The sequence below is a fragment of the Labrus mixtus genome, chromosome 1 (genome assembly GCF_963584025.1).
Source record: "Labrus mixtus chromosome 1, fLabMix1.1, whole genome shotgun sequence".
Lineage (NCBI taxonomy): Eukaryota > Metazoa > Chordata > Actinopteri > Labriformes > Labridae > Labrus > Labrus mixtus.
This window is the reverse complement of record NC_083612.1, coordinates 25,380,012-25,395,238: the sequence shown is the minus strand read 5'-3', so window position 1 is coordinate 25,395,238 and position 15,227 is coordinate 25,380,012.

The following is a 15,227-nucleotide window of genomic DNA, read 5'->3' as shown; positions in this document are numbered from 1 at the left end:
ATTTCATGCAGGGCACAGAGCAGGCATTGCTCAGAGCAGCCATGGCTTCTATACCCTGACTCCAAAGAAGCTGGACACTTTCACTGAGAGTAACAAACCTCAGGTCAGATGGCTGCCACAGCAAACAGACGTGGCATTAGCAACAACAACGACCATTTTATCCTTTACCCAGTCAGGGTTTCGATCTTTATTCTCACTGCTGTGTGGGACATCACTGCAGTTATTTGTAAGGGAGCCACTGTGAGGAGATTGCCAAGATCAACTATGCAGACAAAAGTGCCAGAAATATTTCTTTGAACCCTGTTCAGGACCTTGTTGTTTGTTGTTAAATCACAGTTCAGAATGCAAGTGAGTTCAATTTTACACCATAATCGTAGCTCAACATGTATGCATGTATTGTGAATTGATGACAAAAGGTGGAGGAAAAATGTTCCTATAGCATTAGCAAAGACTGTCCTTTACTGAATATCAACAGTAAGAGGACAGCATCAGGGTTGTGTTCAATCAGATGCTTTTGGAGACAGAAGTAGGATGTCCGCCCAATACTTGTGTTTCTGCACTACAGCTCGGCTCGAGTCACACTTATCCTAAAAATCAAAGATTAGCATTATTGAAGAGGTTTGCTTTAGCTTCAAAGACTGCTGACTCAGATGTTCCCAGCACTCCAGAGACGAATCTGCCTGGCACATTTCATATTCCACACTGCAAAGAACTTATATCATTTTTCAGGAAATGTAGGGTGCTGCTGTTATGGCAAAATTCAAATTGATGGGGACATCATGTATTTGATAAGAGGGGCATGACTTATGAGACAGATGACTGTGTTTTAAAAACTTCAATGTAATGAAATCTTGACAAGATACATTTTAGCATTACTTCATGTGGAACAAATTGCCCAGTTTTCTATTCCGTTGGGAAAATAACATTAATCTCTTCTGTTCTGTGTATGCAAAATTCGTAAAGAATTAGGAGTGAAGAGAACTTACCAGCTTGGCCTTGATAGGTTGAACACACAGCTCTCTTTTGTTTTCCTACCGAGATCAAGTTGACCTAGATTCCATTATTTTAAATTCTGCTGATTTTCCAACAGCAGGTAATTAAGTATGATTCCTTCACCTTGTTCAACAGAGCCCTAGATGATTTTAGATTTTGGCTGCTGAGTCAGATAGGTTGGCGGGATGCGGCTAACGGAGAAACTAGGTGCACATCTCAGTGCTGCTGCCTTTAGTGTGTGTGCCAGCTGCCTGCAAGAGGCCTGGCCTCATTAGCTGAATTACAGAGATCAAACAGAGAGGCCGAGGAGCAGAAGAAAGAGAATCAGCTGTCCCTCTCCAAGAAGATGGGATGAAAGGCACACAGATAGGGAAGTAGGGAAAGCTGAAGACATTGTGTTCCGAGTTTAAAAGGGTGGGTTCTTTGATTCTCTAGCTATTATAAATGAAAAATGTGTAGCACTTTGATGGGCCTGCAAAGGTCTGTTGACATTCTAGTCTGCTTGCTGAGGTAGTGTGGCGAAGGAATACGGTACTGTGACCACTAGAAAAAATAAAATGTCTTCCTAAGCTTTTAAAGAAGATGTGATTTCCTCTCAAAATCCGAACATGATGTTCTTAATTGTATTTTGTTACGGATAGTGTTTTTTCATGAATCAATATCACGGTGTGTGTGTGTGTGTGTGTGTGTGTGTGTTTGTGTGTTTGTGTGAGAGAGAGAGAGGTTGTTCTAGTATTTATTTAGGAAAGTACACAAAAGTGGAAAAAAATATTTTAAATGTAAATACCTTGAAAGAATTAAACTGCCTATTATTCAGGTGTGCTATGAGGCAACAAACATTGTAAAACATACAAGGTTCATGTTAGGTCATCAGTTTGTCAAAATTCCTTTACTGGCTAGGAAGCTTTCCTCTTTTGTAATTGCTAACAACTTAACTGCAGCGAACTGAAAGGTCAACAGGGCAGGTAAGAGGTTAAGTTGATTTTGTGTTTTTAGAACAACCTCTTTCAAGCAGTCTTTTATGCTTGTAGATTGTCTTTTTTATATTTGAAAAGGTCAGTTTGGAAAATCTTTCTCCCAATGTTCAAAGAGTGCAGGAATATTCAGTAAAAAGTGACAAACCTATTTTTGACCAATCGATGCATCACATTAGACTTTCTAAAACACAAATACTCCATTCTTAGAATAAAATGGTCAAGTGAAACAAGCATACAATTCTCTTAGGATCTTTCATCAAACAGAGTTCTTTCCTTTTGATCTAATGGTCAAAATGTGTAGAAAATTGTCTGACTTAAATACATCCACATAAACATTTTGATTCATAGCATAGCTGGTCATTGACCAGTCCCAAACATTAAAGAGCACATTTAAAAATTATTGAAGTCTTGAATCCTTTTATGCGAGCTCAATTAAATTTGATTATTCCGGACTGATTGATCCAACCTTGGACTCACCAATTAAATTCTGACATGTCAAAGATAACGGAAGCATTAAGTATCAGCTGAGATTTGAGGTAGGTGAAGCTCACTTATTAAAGGTCAATAGGAACGCAATATGGGAATCAATAAATATGGCTATGCAGTCTGACTTTAAATACACCACAGCAGCACTTCGTTCAGGAGAAATGCAATTTACATTTAAACTGAATCGATTTGTATACATATTAAATAAAGTAACTTAAGTACAGCATGTGAGTAAATGTTACTGCCTATCAGGCGAGTTTGCTTTCAGTCCAACCTAGTTTCTTTAGATTTGTTTCAGGGCTTAACCTGATTCTACATGTTACAGTGCAGGACAAGATAGAGACTTCTTGGACCCTTGAGATTCAGCAACAAAAGCCCTGTTGAAATTGAAGAGATTTTCAGTGCATCACTAGTGTTGGGAGTGAGGTAGCGAGGCTTACTTGAGCAGCAGAGGGGACAGCAGTGGATTTGAAAAGGGATTTCATTAGGTTGAGACAGACAAGATGGTGGTCCAGACCTCAGGGGATGGGGGGGGAAGCCCACTTGGCTGCATCACTACTTGTTAGGTTGACAGCTTTGGGTTAAAGCATCTTAACATTATAGACACTTCCCTAATTAAGTCCTCACTTGCTTTTAGAAACTTAATTGATGAGATAATTGGGTGGTGGTGGGGGTCTCTGGCTAATTACTCCTTTGGAGGGTTTTAGACAAGGGGGGTGAAATTGCTTTTATAATCGCAGTCATAGAGGCACTGATGCGAAGAAACCATAAAATCAATTGATGGATTTTTTTAAAGGAAAAAGTGCAAGCACATCAGAATTTTAAGTATCAAAGTGATCCCAAGTCACTTAAAAGAAAGTTATCTCAGAACTGAATATTTTTCATTATTAATTTAACATGTTTTACAAAACTGTTGTTTTTAATCATGTTAGTGTTATGGTTCCATGAACAGCAATGTCGGAAAGGTGGTTGAAATATATAATGACTTATAGTACAGATGGCCCAGAGAACACTAAACACAAATCTCACTGTTCTGATCAGGTTGACATGCGGGAAAGGAGCTGCAGGTCAGATTTGAGACCAACACCTGACACCCAGCCACCACTAAACGACTGCGTCGTCCCCACAACCACCGCTGTCCTCATTCATGCACGGCCTGCTCCGACCTCCACCTCAGTGGGAAGGGAAACAACAGGAAGGCGAGGAATAAAAAGGAGAAATCCTTCCTGCTTATTAACCCATATACTCTTTTGTAAAGCGTCTCGAGGTACACTTCTTATGCATTGGCACTACACAAATAATAATTGATTGATTGATTGATTGATTTGAGAACTACAGCCTCTGTACATGGGGTGCGACCTAACTGCTAGGCCAAAGCATTGTTTAAAGAAAATACAAGCAAAACAAAGGAATCGAACTTGTTAGCACACGAAGGATGGCTCAGTGGTAGAGTCATGTCTTCTCTGAACTGTAAGGTTGGGGGTTCAATCCCCAGCTTCTGCAGCTCCTGACGTGTCCTTGGGCAAGACACTTAACCCCAAGTTGCTCCTACTGCTTTGTAAGCGGTGTGTGGATGTGTATAAATGGGATTAGTACTGGTTGACACTTTATATAGCAGCCTCTACCATCAGTGTGTAAATGCATGTAAATGGGTGAGTGTGACCTGCGGTGTAGAAGGGCTTTGAGTTGTAAGAAGACTGAAGAGCGCTATGCAAGCTCAAGTCCATTTACCATTACTTTAGCATGTTACAAGAGTAAGATATAATTGTATGTTTGGGGAACATATAGCTCAATTCACTTGTGCTTCTTTGATTCTAAGGGGCAATGTACAAACAAATTGAATTCTCAGAGGACCTGCAAATGGTGAAATGTATCCCTAACTGCCCTTGAGGCATAAAGTCACAGGTGCTTTTATCAATGTGTCTAGATAAGATAATAGGTATACACTTGGTCAAAACTTGAAACATTCTATGTAAATAATTGCCCAAAAAGTCCAACACAAAGACTAACACTGATTGCTGCACAAATAAGGATTAAAATTGTAACGTTTTTAGACGTTCGTTAGCAACAAAAGCACTTCTTTAAGGGGAAATCCTGCCTAAACCTTTGCAATGAATGTGGCAGCAGCAACTGTAGCCAGGGATTGGTAAAGTCATAGCATGTATTCTAATGAGCAGATCATTTGAAGAAGAATATCACATTTGGATTAAACTGCCATTATCCTACCAACTTTAATTCCAAAGCAAACATTTTTATTGTGTCAGACGAATAATTACAATCAGACACAAAAAGACCCAAACAGCACTCAGTTGAAACACTGGTTTGATTGTATGTATACAGTAATGTAAGTCAAGCAACATGTTTTTTTGAGCAGTTGCAAGTGATGCACAATTCATGGTAATGTTTGCAGTCCCAATATATTCTTCCTGGCATGTGGGGAAAACACAAGCAAAACACTGTAACACACAGATACCATTCACCTTGACAGTGTGCGCAATGTGTGAGAGATGAAAGAAGCTTTGGCTCATGTAATTCTAAAACAACAATACATTAGGGTTGGCTGCTTTGAAATTACATTTTAATTGTGTTCAGACCTTGAAAACAAAATGTTAATGGTTTACCTTTCCATCCACCTCTCAGGCACAAACCAACCATTTCATTACAAGTAGTCCACATTTTAATGAAGTGGAGAATATCTAAAGTATCACAGATTCAGGAGAGGAGTAAAGATGAAGCTATTCAGAACACATCAATTGTATTCAAAGGGAGTTGCAGACAAGTACGCTCTGCATGGATTTACTGTCCCTGGGGAAAGGGACAGGCTCCATTGCAATCTCCTTTCTCATTTTACCCCCCTGAAAGGTGTTGGCAGCGCTTTGCATTTAAAGTGCCTTAGAAATTATCAGTGTTACAAGACCTGACATTAAGAGACACAACTTGAAGGCTTCTTTAAGACCGCTAAAGGAAAGGAAAAATTAAGAAAGAGGTTTCATGTGATAAAAACTGTTGTAAAAACAAATTCATTTAAATTGCAATAACTGCAGATATTCTTAAAATGGGTATCTCAGAGTGTGGTAAATAGTCAACACCATACTGTGCTTGCTTTGTGATGCAAACAAACCCACATAAAATGAAGAATTTCATCATAACTGGGTCATGCATGGAGATGTGCAACATAAGCATATTTCTTCTGAGGCCTTTAAAAATGCTTAAGACTCCTAAACCAATCACCCTGTTTGCTGTGCATGCTTATCTTTGCTAATTTATAGTTCATATAATATATGGAGAAGGATTAGATCTTCAGTCATCTGAAAGCCTTTTTAGCCAATGATCCATCATGTAAGAAGTCTATTAGTACAGTGGGTTGATAAGAGAAATAGGTCACAATGTTGTGACAACACACGTGCAACAACCTTGATCAAAAAATGAATGCTGCACCCAATTTGAAAATCCTTTCTAGACAAAGATTAAGGGTTTATCTGAGGTTTAAGATGTCAGAAAAGTCATTCAAACAGTTATTCTGCACCTTTCATAAATCTCTGCATAGTTATGCCAATTAGGATATTGAGGAAATGCTAATGCACCTCCGTGCTTCCTTACCTGAGGCATTGCAGCATGCTCTGTTTCAACACACCAACCAAAGCAGAATTGCTTTCTCTCCCTGGTGTATAACAGCAGCCTGTGGCAGCAAGGAGAATGTACAGCAGCAGTGAACCAAAAACTACCAAAATATGGCAATAACACCCCCTACCAATACTTGTTGTGGCAAATGAATTAGATTCTTTCTGGTTAAAAATAAAAAAGCTCCAATACAAACTATGTGTGCTCGCTTATTTTTCCCAGTGTTATAAATAAAAGATCAATATTCCCCTTGAAAAACATTAGTCATGTTTTCAAGGGGAATACATCACCATATTACCCTTTCCAGTAGATTTTTTTAACTCCCATTTCATTAATGCTTTATTTCTGCAGAGGCAGACTCAGTGTCCTCACATCTGTGTTTTCTACCAAGTAATTCAGCTTCATCAACTTACCAAAGTCCTTCATCTCTATCATCTGACAGTCACAGCAGTGTTTAAAATTACATTTCATTCATTAAATAGTTGGCTAGGGGGGTGTTAATGACCTAGCGGTTAGGTTGAGCCCCATGTAAGGAGGTTATAGTCCTCAAAGCGGGTGCCCAGGTTTGAATCTGACCTGTGGCTCCTTTTCCCGCATGCCATTCTCCAATCTCTCTCCCTAGTTTCCTGCTCTATCCACTGTCCTATATTCATAAAGGCTAAAGTCCTAAAATAAATCTAAAAAAGTTCTTGAGATATTTAAGTCTGGTGAAACGTGGTGGATTGATAGAAATGCAGACAGAGAGACTAACACTGCCATTCAAAGTACGCCTACCATGGCCATCACATGTCCCTATCACTGCATGGTGCCACATTTTTTTACAAATCATTCATCCATCCATGTGCATAGACTCCTTATTTGGCATGAGAAACTTATATAAAAGGTTTCTGAGGTTTCAACACATCTGTGACTATGGGAGCAAGAGGGAACAAAAGTAAAAAGGACAATGTGTGCAGACCCATTTTTCTTTATAAGGTAGCACATCAGTATTCTTTTTAAAATGATAGCTGCAGTATATTTACGATGGATAAGTTACACTGACTCAACATCCACAACTGGATCTGAAATCAGACAGAAGTAGTGTGTGTTTACTTGATTATCGATGTCCCTTGCATAATGATATCAGATTAAAAAAACAAAGTTTCATGATGGGTAATTCATTTTTATTTTATGACAGAGCAGCTGACCAACCAACAACATGGATCTCAGTTCTGAGAGATTTTACAACTGTTTATGACATTAAGAAGTTTACTTTTAACAAATATTCCTCATGCAAACAAACTAAAGATTTGCTTCATGGCCAAAAATGTAAAATATATTTTACATTTGCTCCCATGTTGGCTATAATCTTGGTTTGTTAAGAAGCAGTAAAAAACATACTCAACCATGTCACAGAATGCTAAGAAGACACAAGCCGGAGGCCTACTTTATAAAGCAGCAATTAAATACAGTATGTGTGTCAAATATAACTATGGTAGGAAAGTAAAATGGCTGAAGATACAAAACCTTCCCCACAAGACAGATTTACGATCTGCATGTTCATGTGCCAACCAGCAAACTGTAGTGGAAAAACCTAAAGGACCTGACACATCAAAACAAACCCTTTTCTCAGGTTACTGGACGAGCAAAATCCAATGTCCCCATCAATCTAAATATAAGTGACCGTAGCAAAGTTGGATTTTTGCAATGACTTTTTGATTGATAATCATTAAAGAAGATAATAAACATTACTTTTAGAAATGGTAAGGCTCACTTTACAATTCAAGATTGATTTTTATCTTGTATCATAAGTTGACAAACAGTCCAAAACATAAGTATTGTTGCTTAAAACTCCCTCCCTGACAGAAGTTTTCATTGTTTTGGCAGACACAAGCACTTGAAAATCTGTACAAGTTTTTTAAAAGCTTTGGTATGTACAGGATTAAAAGTATTAAAGGTGAAAATAGACATCCAATTGAATTTCTTTAAGATGTAATTTGAGTTAAAGTCCTTGTTTAATAACAAACATTATGCTTGTTAAAACTAAGATTTTGGATACCTGCAGTCAGCACTTTGTGTAGCTTACAATCAGAAAAAAATCAATTACAAGTGAGAATTGAGATGTATGAAAGCAACATTTAAAAACTTTAACAAAAGGATTTTGTTGGAAAAATTCTGCACTTCATGTTGAAAAGGTGAACTAATGTAGATGTTGTGTTTTAATACAGCAACAGCTAAATAGGACTTGAGTAGGCAAAAATATGAGTTTTAAAATACTTGTGAGCTATGCCGTCAAGGCCTCCTCTTACTTGTGGACCAATCATAATGAATCACTGTAGGAGTTATCACCATTTCTAACAAACAGAATCTTTGCAATCCAGTAACAAGACATAGCTCTCCATTCATACCTATATTACTTAATGTACTGTACTGAACACACTCAGCTGAAAGAGAAACTATGTAACATGTATGTCACATTAAATGACCCAATGCATACAGATACATACAGACAGACACAATGTAATATGTCAATAAAGGGGCATCACTGACAGGACCATTTCAGAAGTACTTTCTAGTCAGGTAACACATTGTAATTGTATAAACTATTCTGATGACATTAATTCACTACACTTTTTGTTGTAGCTGATTTTTCACTGGAGAATGATGGGAACAATACATTTGATAACAATGTCTTAGGTTTGAAGTCTCAGCTCCTGGGTCTTTTGCCAAAATCATGCAAACAAATAAAGCAACATTTAACCAAAAGGCCAGCCAAGGTCAAACATGAATACGCAACAGAATATTTGCTTTTGTTTCACAGAGACCCCCTGACCTCAAAAAATACATTTCAACATTACAACTAGATTGCAGCTGAACATCCTGACATCATAGCCATGCTTAAAAAAAACACAATAAAATAGCTTTTCTGTGTGTCCTTTCCACAGCTCGAATGAGGCCAGAATATTAAACAAAGTGTGTCTTTTCTCTTCTAAAAACTGTAAGTAACTAGACTACAAACAGTACTGTTATTGACAGGAGAGGTTGAACAGCTTCATAGAAGAACTCTGTTGTTCTTTGTATGTCTAAATCTCGGTACATGATCATGTTCCCAGTGCTACGTTTTCATGTGGTTGAGAACATGCTGAGCCTCAGATCCTCTGAAAACCTGAGAAACAAAGATGTTGAAGATCAAGAGCCATGGATTTACAGCATTTGACAACATCATTCAGTGATATGCAAATATCACTGCCTGCTTGGTGTAGATTTTTTTTTCCACGTGAGCTCATGAAAATGAAAAAAAAATGAACGCATGTTGAAATATATGCATAATTCTGCAGTAGGGGAAAACATGTTTATGGTGTTCATGAAAAAACCCCCAGATAGGACTGGTAGGACGGAGCCATTGTTGGATCCAGGCCAGAATCCTTTTTCAAAACAAAGTGGCTGTCAAACTGTATAAAACATAATGCATATATACTCTTAAATATGTGGCCCTTGATTTCTCTTGAGTGGTTAAAAATTTAAATACATATCTTTGTATTATCTTGGAAGTCCTGTCTGCTTTATAGATGTCTTAGTGCAGGATATTCAATGTACACTGAGGTCACATTATAGCAAGTGTACTAATCATTTCATGGGTCAAAGGTTCACTAATATGCTGGATCAAAAGACTGTTTTTGGAGCAGGACTGTTTAACTGATAATGAATTTCAAAGCCATACACCATAGAGTTACATTTCTTAACAATGCAAATGATTGGATGGTCTCAGCACCTAAATAAGTGATGTGTGTGTGTTTCTGACTTATTCTAAATAATTGGATACATCCACACTTCATAGGATGCTACAGTCTATTATTACATGATGTTACAGCTACTGTATGTGTTCCCAAGCAACTGTGAATACATACACACGGGTTCCAATAGAAACAATTCATCATGACAAATTTACCAATAGAATACCACCACCACCAATCAGTCTAAAAAAAATGGTTGGAGGTTAATTACCATGTTACCATAACAAACAAAAACAGTGCGGTGCTGCACAAACTGTTTTGTTAATCAACGCTGAGGCAGTGTGTTTCCAACAACATCACGTCTATATTTCCATCAAACTATTAGAGGTAGCACCCTATGAGGATACCATGAAGGAAAAATGGTATCGGAAAATCTCTACATGTAACATAATTTAATATCCAGTTGTGAATTTTACCTTTTTTCAGCCTTAGCGAGCTAATCAATGTAAGCAGATGTTTTGAGTAGCCATGGTTTCTTTGTCATAACACCTAAAGCACTTGTACATTTATTGAAGCATTCATAACTCAGTCTTTATGAGGCTTCTTGCAAATGTCACAGAGCAGTACTAAGCCCTCAATGACATAGCTCTAAAATGTCTATAAATACCTCCGAGTACACTCTGGACATTCAAATTCCTCCGTCATAATTCCTGCATATTTTCTGAAAAGATATCTGCTTATTATAATCATCCCCATTCAGCATTGGAAGTATCAGCTTTGTGATTTATGTTTTGGTAATTTGCTGCCTTAACCCCCAGGTAAAGCAGAGCAATTGCTGTCCTCCCAGGCTTAATCCTTTGATTCAGGGAGAGAGACTTGATTGGATGTCAGTGGGATGAACGGAGCAGTGACAGGTGAGAGAGGAAAGAGGGAGGCAGACAAGAGCGGTTCTGTCAATCAAGTTAGTTGGAGAAAACCGCAGGCTTCGCGCCTTAATGAATGAGCCAATGTCTTCTTAAAGAGTACAAGCATGTGAACCACATTTGCACCCTGTTTGACTTAATGAATACGAGTGATACATGGACAAGGATAAACAATCCTGTCCTTTACCAATGGAGGGGGCAAGAAAAGAAAAGTCAAGCCAGGGCTAAGGACTTGATGGAAAACAAGGTCAAAAGGTGATACAAATATTTAGTTCAACATCCTAAACTGAGCAAGCTGCTTTTGTAAAAAAGTATAGAAATAATCCAAAACGACATTCAAGTAGTATGACATCTTTACTTTCTTTTACTCACTTTCCACCATTGATTCTTAATTTTAAATTGCATGTATATTGGAACTGTAACTCACAACCATTTTTGTACACTAAGCAGAAAAAATAGTTCCTGCTAGACTTGTTATTGATCTAACTTTTTTACACTTTATCTTGGGTTGATCAATCTCTAATGGTTGCTGTTCACTTTAGATGCACTGATGCGAAGTCATTGACTCTGTTTGGGGTCCATTGATGAACCAGTTCATCCTGCTCTGTCAGGGAATGCTAGACTAAAGAATCATTAATAATACAAGAGGAAGACAGTACATCTTGGAAAACCAATGTACAAATCCAGATACCTGAATAGTTGTACAAGGAAATACTGGACTCTCCGGGTGCAGATGATTCATGTCGAGATTTTCATTAAAATAAACATGTTTTAATTTTTATGTATATACATTGTGAGTGAGTTTTTAAACTTCATTACGAAGTGTAGCTTTAGGGGGAGGAATGTAAATTGCTTGGAGTTAGTATGTCAAATGTTTACTTTATGAGTAGCACAGCCTCTAAACAAAAAAGCCCCTTTCTCACCATCTGTGGTTAGATTATCCCTCACATTGAAGAGCAATGGCCAATCTCTTTTTCGATTCTATAAAGGCTACAATGTGCAATGGAGATTTAATATTATTTAAGTCTCTTTGTCATCTGACAGTCAGTGCATAATGTGGTAAGATTATATTGTGGTGCATAGCAATGATATGTGATGCCAGTTTGGGGTTTTAAATAATAGTAAATAATTTTAAGTTTATAATTCAAGTCAATTCAAGCACAAAAAAAAGTTATTTCAAGGAGGGAGTCGTTTTCCAGTGCCTCAATCAGTAGCTTCATTGTAGCTGCTACACACTCATACTTAGATTATTACTGTATTATTCAATCACTGCAAATGATACACTGCAAAATGTATAAACTAACTGCATGAGAAGGCAGCATACACAGCTGGTGAACCACATCTTCAGGCATTTCTCCTTTGATCTTTGCTCATGCCTTGCAGTAAGTAGAATTTGCCAGAGCAAAATAAAGAAACAAGAGAAGTCAATATGTGTCAAATGAAATCAATTGTCTCATTAGGGGAACAACAAGGAAGATTTTTCACAGACAAATACAACGTGTTAGACTGCATTTCAATCTATGGCTTTTGAGTTTTCTTAGTGCTGAACTCACATTGTGATTGAGTGATGGTTTAAAATAGAAAAAGAGTAAACAAAAAGGAACATTTCCAATTACAGACAGGTAGATATGCAGTTTCAAATACATATTGACTAAAAATCTGCATTTTCAAATGAGATACACCTCTACATATGACTTATTGAGCTCAAAATGGTGCATATTTCAAAATCATTCATGTAAATTTATCATTGTAAATTCCAGATTATTCTCTGTACATAGTGTCAACATGGATTTAACATACTGGTATCATGCTGTGTCTCAATTTGGATTCTTCTCGCAAGCACTACACTGAGTGAATTATGTATCTAGTTGCAGAGCAAGTGAATTTCAACACAATAGTGGTATTTGCCATTGAAGATAGTCCAAGCTCATGAAACATTTTTCTATTTCCTCTCCTTTATAAAATGCTATCAGGTGAAGCTTCACCAACCAATACCATGTTTCATGTGAAAAGTCATTTTTCTGCCATCAACTTAAACTAGGCCTCTCCTTCTGCTATAGCAAAGATTTGCCATCTTTGCAATATAACTATTGATGTCAGAAGTGTTAAGTGTTCCACAAACGTTGATGATAGTGAATAAGACATCTGTGTACTTACAGTGCTCTGCATTTTGAGCGTAGAATGAGTGAGTTATGTCATACAGTAGTAGAAAGTACAGTTTAGTGCAGCACATAAAGGTTCAAAAGTGTTGCAGACATCACTGTAAGTACAGAAAGCAGTGATTTCCAATGGCTGTTGATACTTTATGGCATCTCATTCTCACTGCAACTGCAAGAAGTGACGACAAATCGTCGACATCAAGACGTTCAGACAAGTTGGAACAGCTCCTTCTATATGATAGAAAGTTTAATCTTGCACTTCAGTTTTAAAATATTTAATTTGAAAACCTTACAGTTGTTGCTGCTACCTATATGAAGCCAGCACAAAGTTCAAATAAATGTAAATAATGTATTCAATAAGAAATGCAATGCAAGGTTTACTACAGCTGTGTGTAACCTTACACATAAAAGCAACAACAGAAACAAAACTATTAATAATTATGATTTAAAAAATATTGGAATGTTGTTATTGTTACAAATGGGTCAGAATCGGATCGTAACTGATAAAAAGTGGATCTATGCATCTCTTATGTCAGGACTTAATTTAACAAAATGCAATGTTGCCTGTGGTTATCAATCATGGCTCCAACTTTAGTGAGTCTACTCTCACTCAGCGATAATGAACAGAGGTCAATGCCTGATGGTTCAGGCTGACCTCACTTACTCACCTTTCCCCTCCAGCCGGAGAAGTCACTTCCTGTGGGCTTTTGTTACTCACTTGCTGCCAGAGAAAAGTAGTGCTACATCCACTTTTGATTTCAAGCGGCAACTTTCCCTCTTCTCCAGAATGAGCAGTTTTGTTTATTTGCCCTCAGAGTAAATATTATACAAGAATATACAAGCAGCCAAGGTTTAGTGTACTCTAAATTCAAAACACATTGGACTGTATATCAGTCAAGACATTTTGTATTAAACACAATTTGTCATGGGGCCAAGGGAAAATAAAGGTCGGACAGAATAATAAACAAATACTGTATGAATAGGGTATGGCAGTTTGGGCCATAAGCCTGACACACGTCACATTTTCAATCTCCACCAGTGGGAGGACAAATCGCCTGAGAGGAGGGATTAGGGTGGTGAATCACTGATGGAATAAAAGCCTCTTGTTGTTGCTTTGTAATTGTCTCTGCCATATTTACATGTTAAAAAATGGAAATCTTTTGTTAGGTGCTGGCATGAAAAGTGTTCTCCTATGAGTCAGCAGCGGTGTTAAATATTCATGACTCTATGTGGAAAGCGGCATTTAGGTCCTGGATGCCAATGAGAGGTAAGCAAAGGCGCAGATTAACAGAGGTGACAGGGTTGATGAATACAAACATTTAGGAGATTATGTTTTTGATTGGAATAATGCTTTGCAGGCAGATTTATTCGGAGCATTGGGGAAATGATTAGATTTCCAGCCCCCCCCCCCCCCCCAAAACACCCCCAATCATCCATATGGAATTTTGACAAGCTGTGTATGCAGCCTCCCCAGAGGTGAGGTGGCATTCAGTTTTCTACTGTGGAGAGGGAATTGATCCACAAGGTGACACCCAGTATAAGAACTGTCAATAGAAGGTCAGAAGCTCTCCACAGCCAAGCATACAGAGTGAGCACTAAGCCTCCTGTGCAGCCATGCAGTGCCGATCAATGTTATATGAGAAGGTTGTAAACATCCAACTGATTCACTCTGCAGTTTTGCATTAGATTGCAAGAGACGCTATGCCGCATGAGTTTGGGATGAAAGGGAAGTGGCTCCGAGAGTGAATATCACATTTTTTGACAATTTACAAAACAGCATGTACAAGAACAAGCTGTCTGATAACTTGTTAAAAAAAGAGATACATTGGAATACAATGAATTCTTATGGATAATAGATATGAACACTTTCATGTGACAGACAAAGCATCTTCAAATAACATCATGTTCCTGTTTGATGTTCCTTGTCAGTGTTACTGAGATGACAAGCCAAACACTAACAGACACATAAACAGGCTGACTCAAATGTACACATTTATTGTGGGGAAAAAAAAACTTTCTTTATTTCTTTCCTTAATGTTTTGATGTGTTTAATGTGTTTTCAAAAGGAATTGAGTCGCCTGATTTATATCTCTTTGACCTGTTCATAATCAGTCTCCTTTTAAATACATTGTGGAAAATTAGCTGTATTATCCTGAAGATGAAATCAGACTCCTTTTCTAATGACTACAAGATATCATTAGCCCGAGGTTTCAATTATTCTAAATACTTCAATGTCTTTTTGGAGAAAGAATGAAAGTGTAAGCACGATCTTGTTATGTGTTCATATATTTCTGTATCTTATTATTTCACAGGACACGATTACTTTGAAAAAACTTGTATTATGCAAGAAAAAGC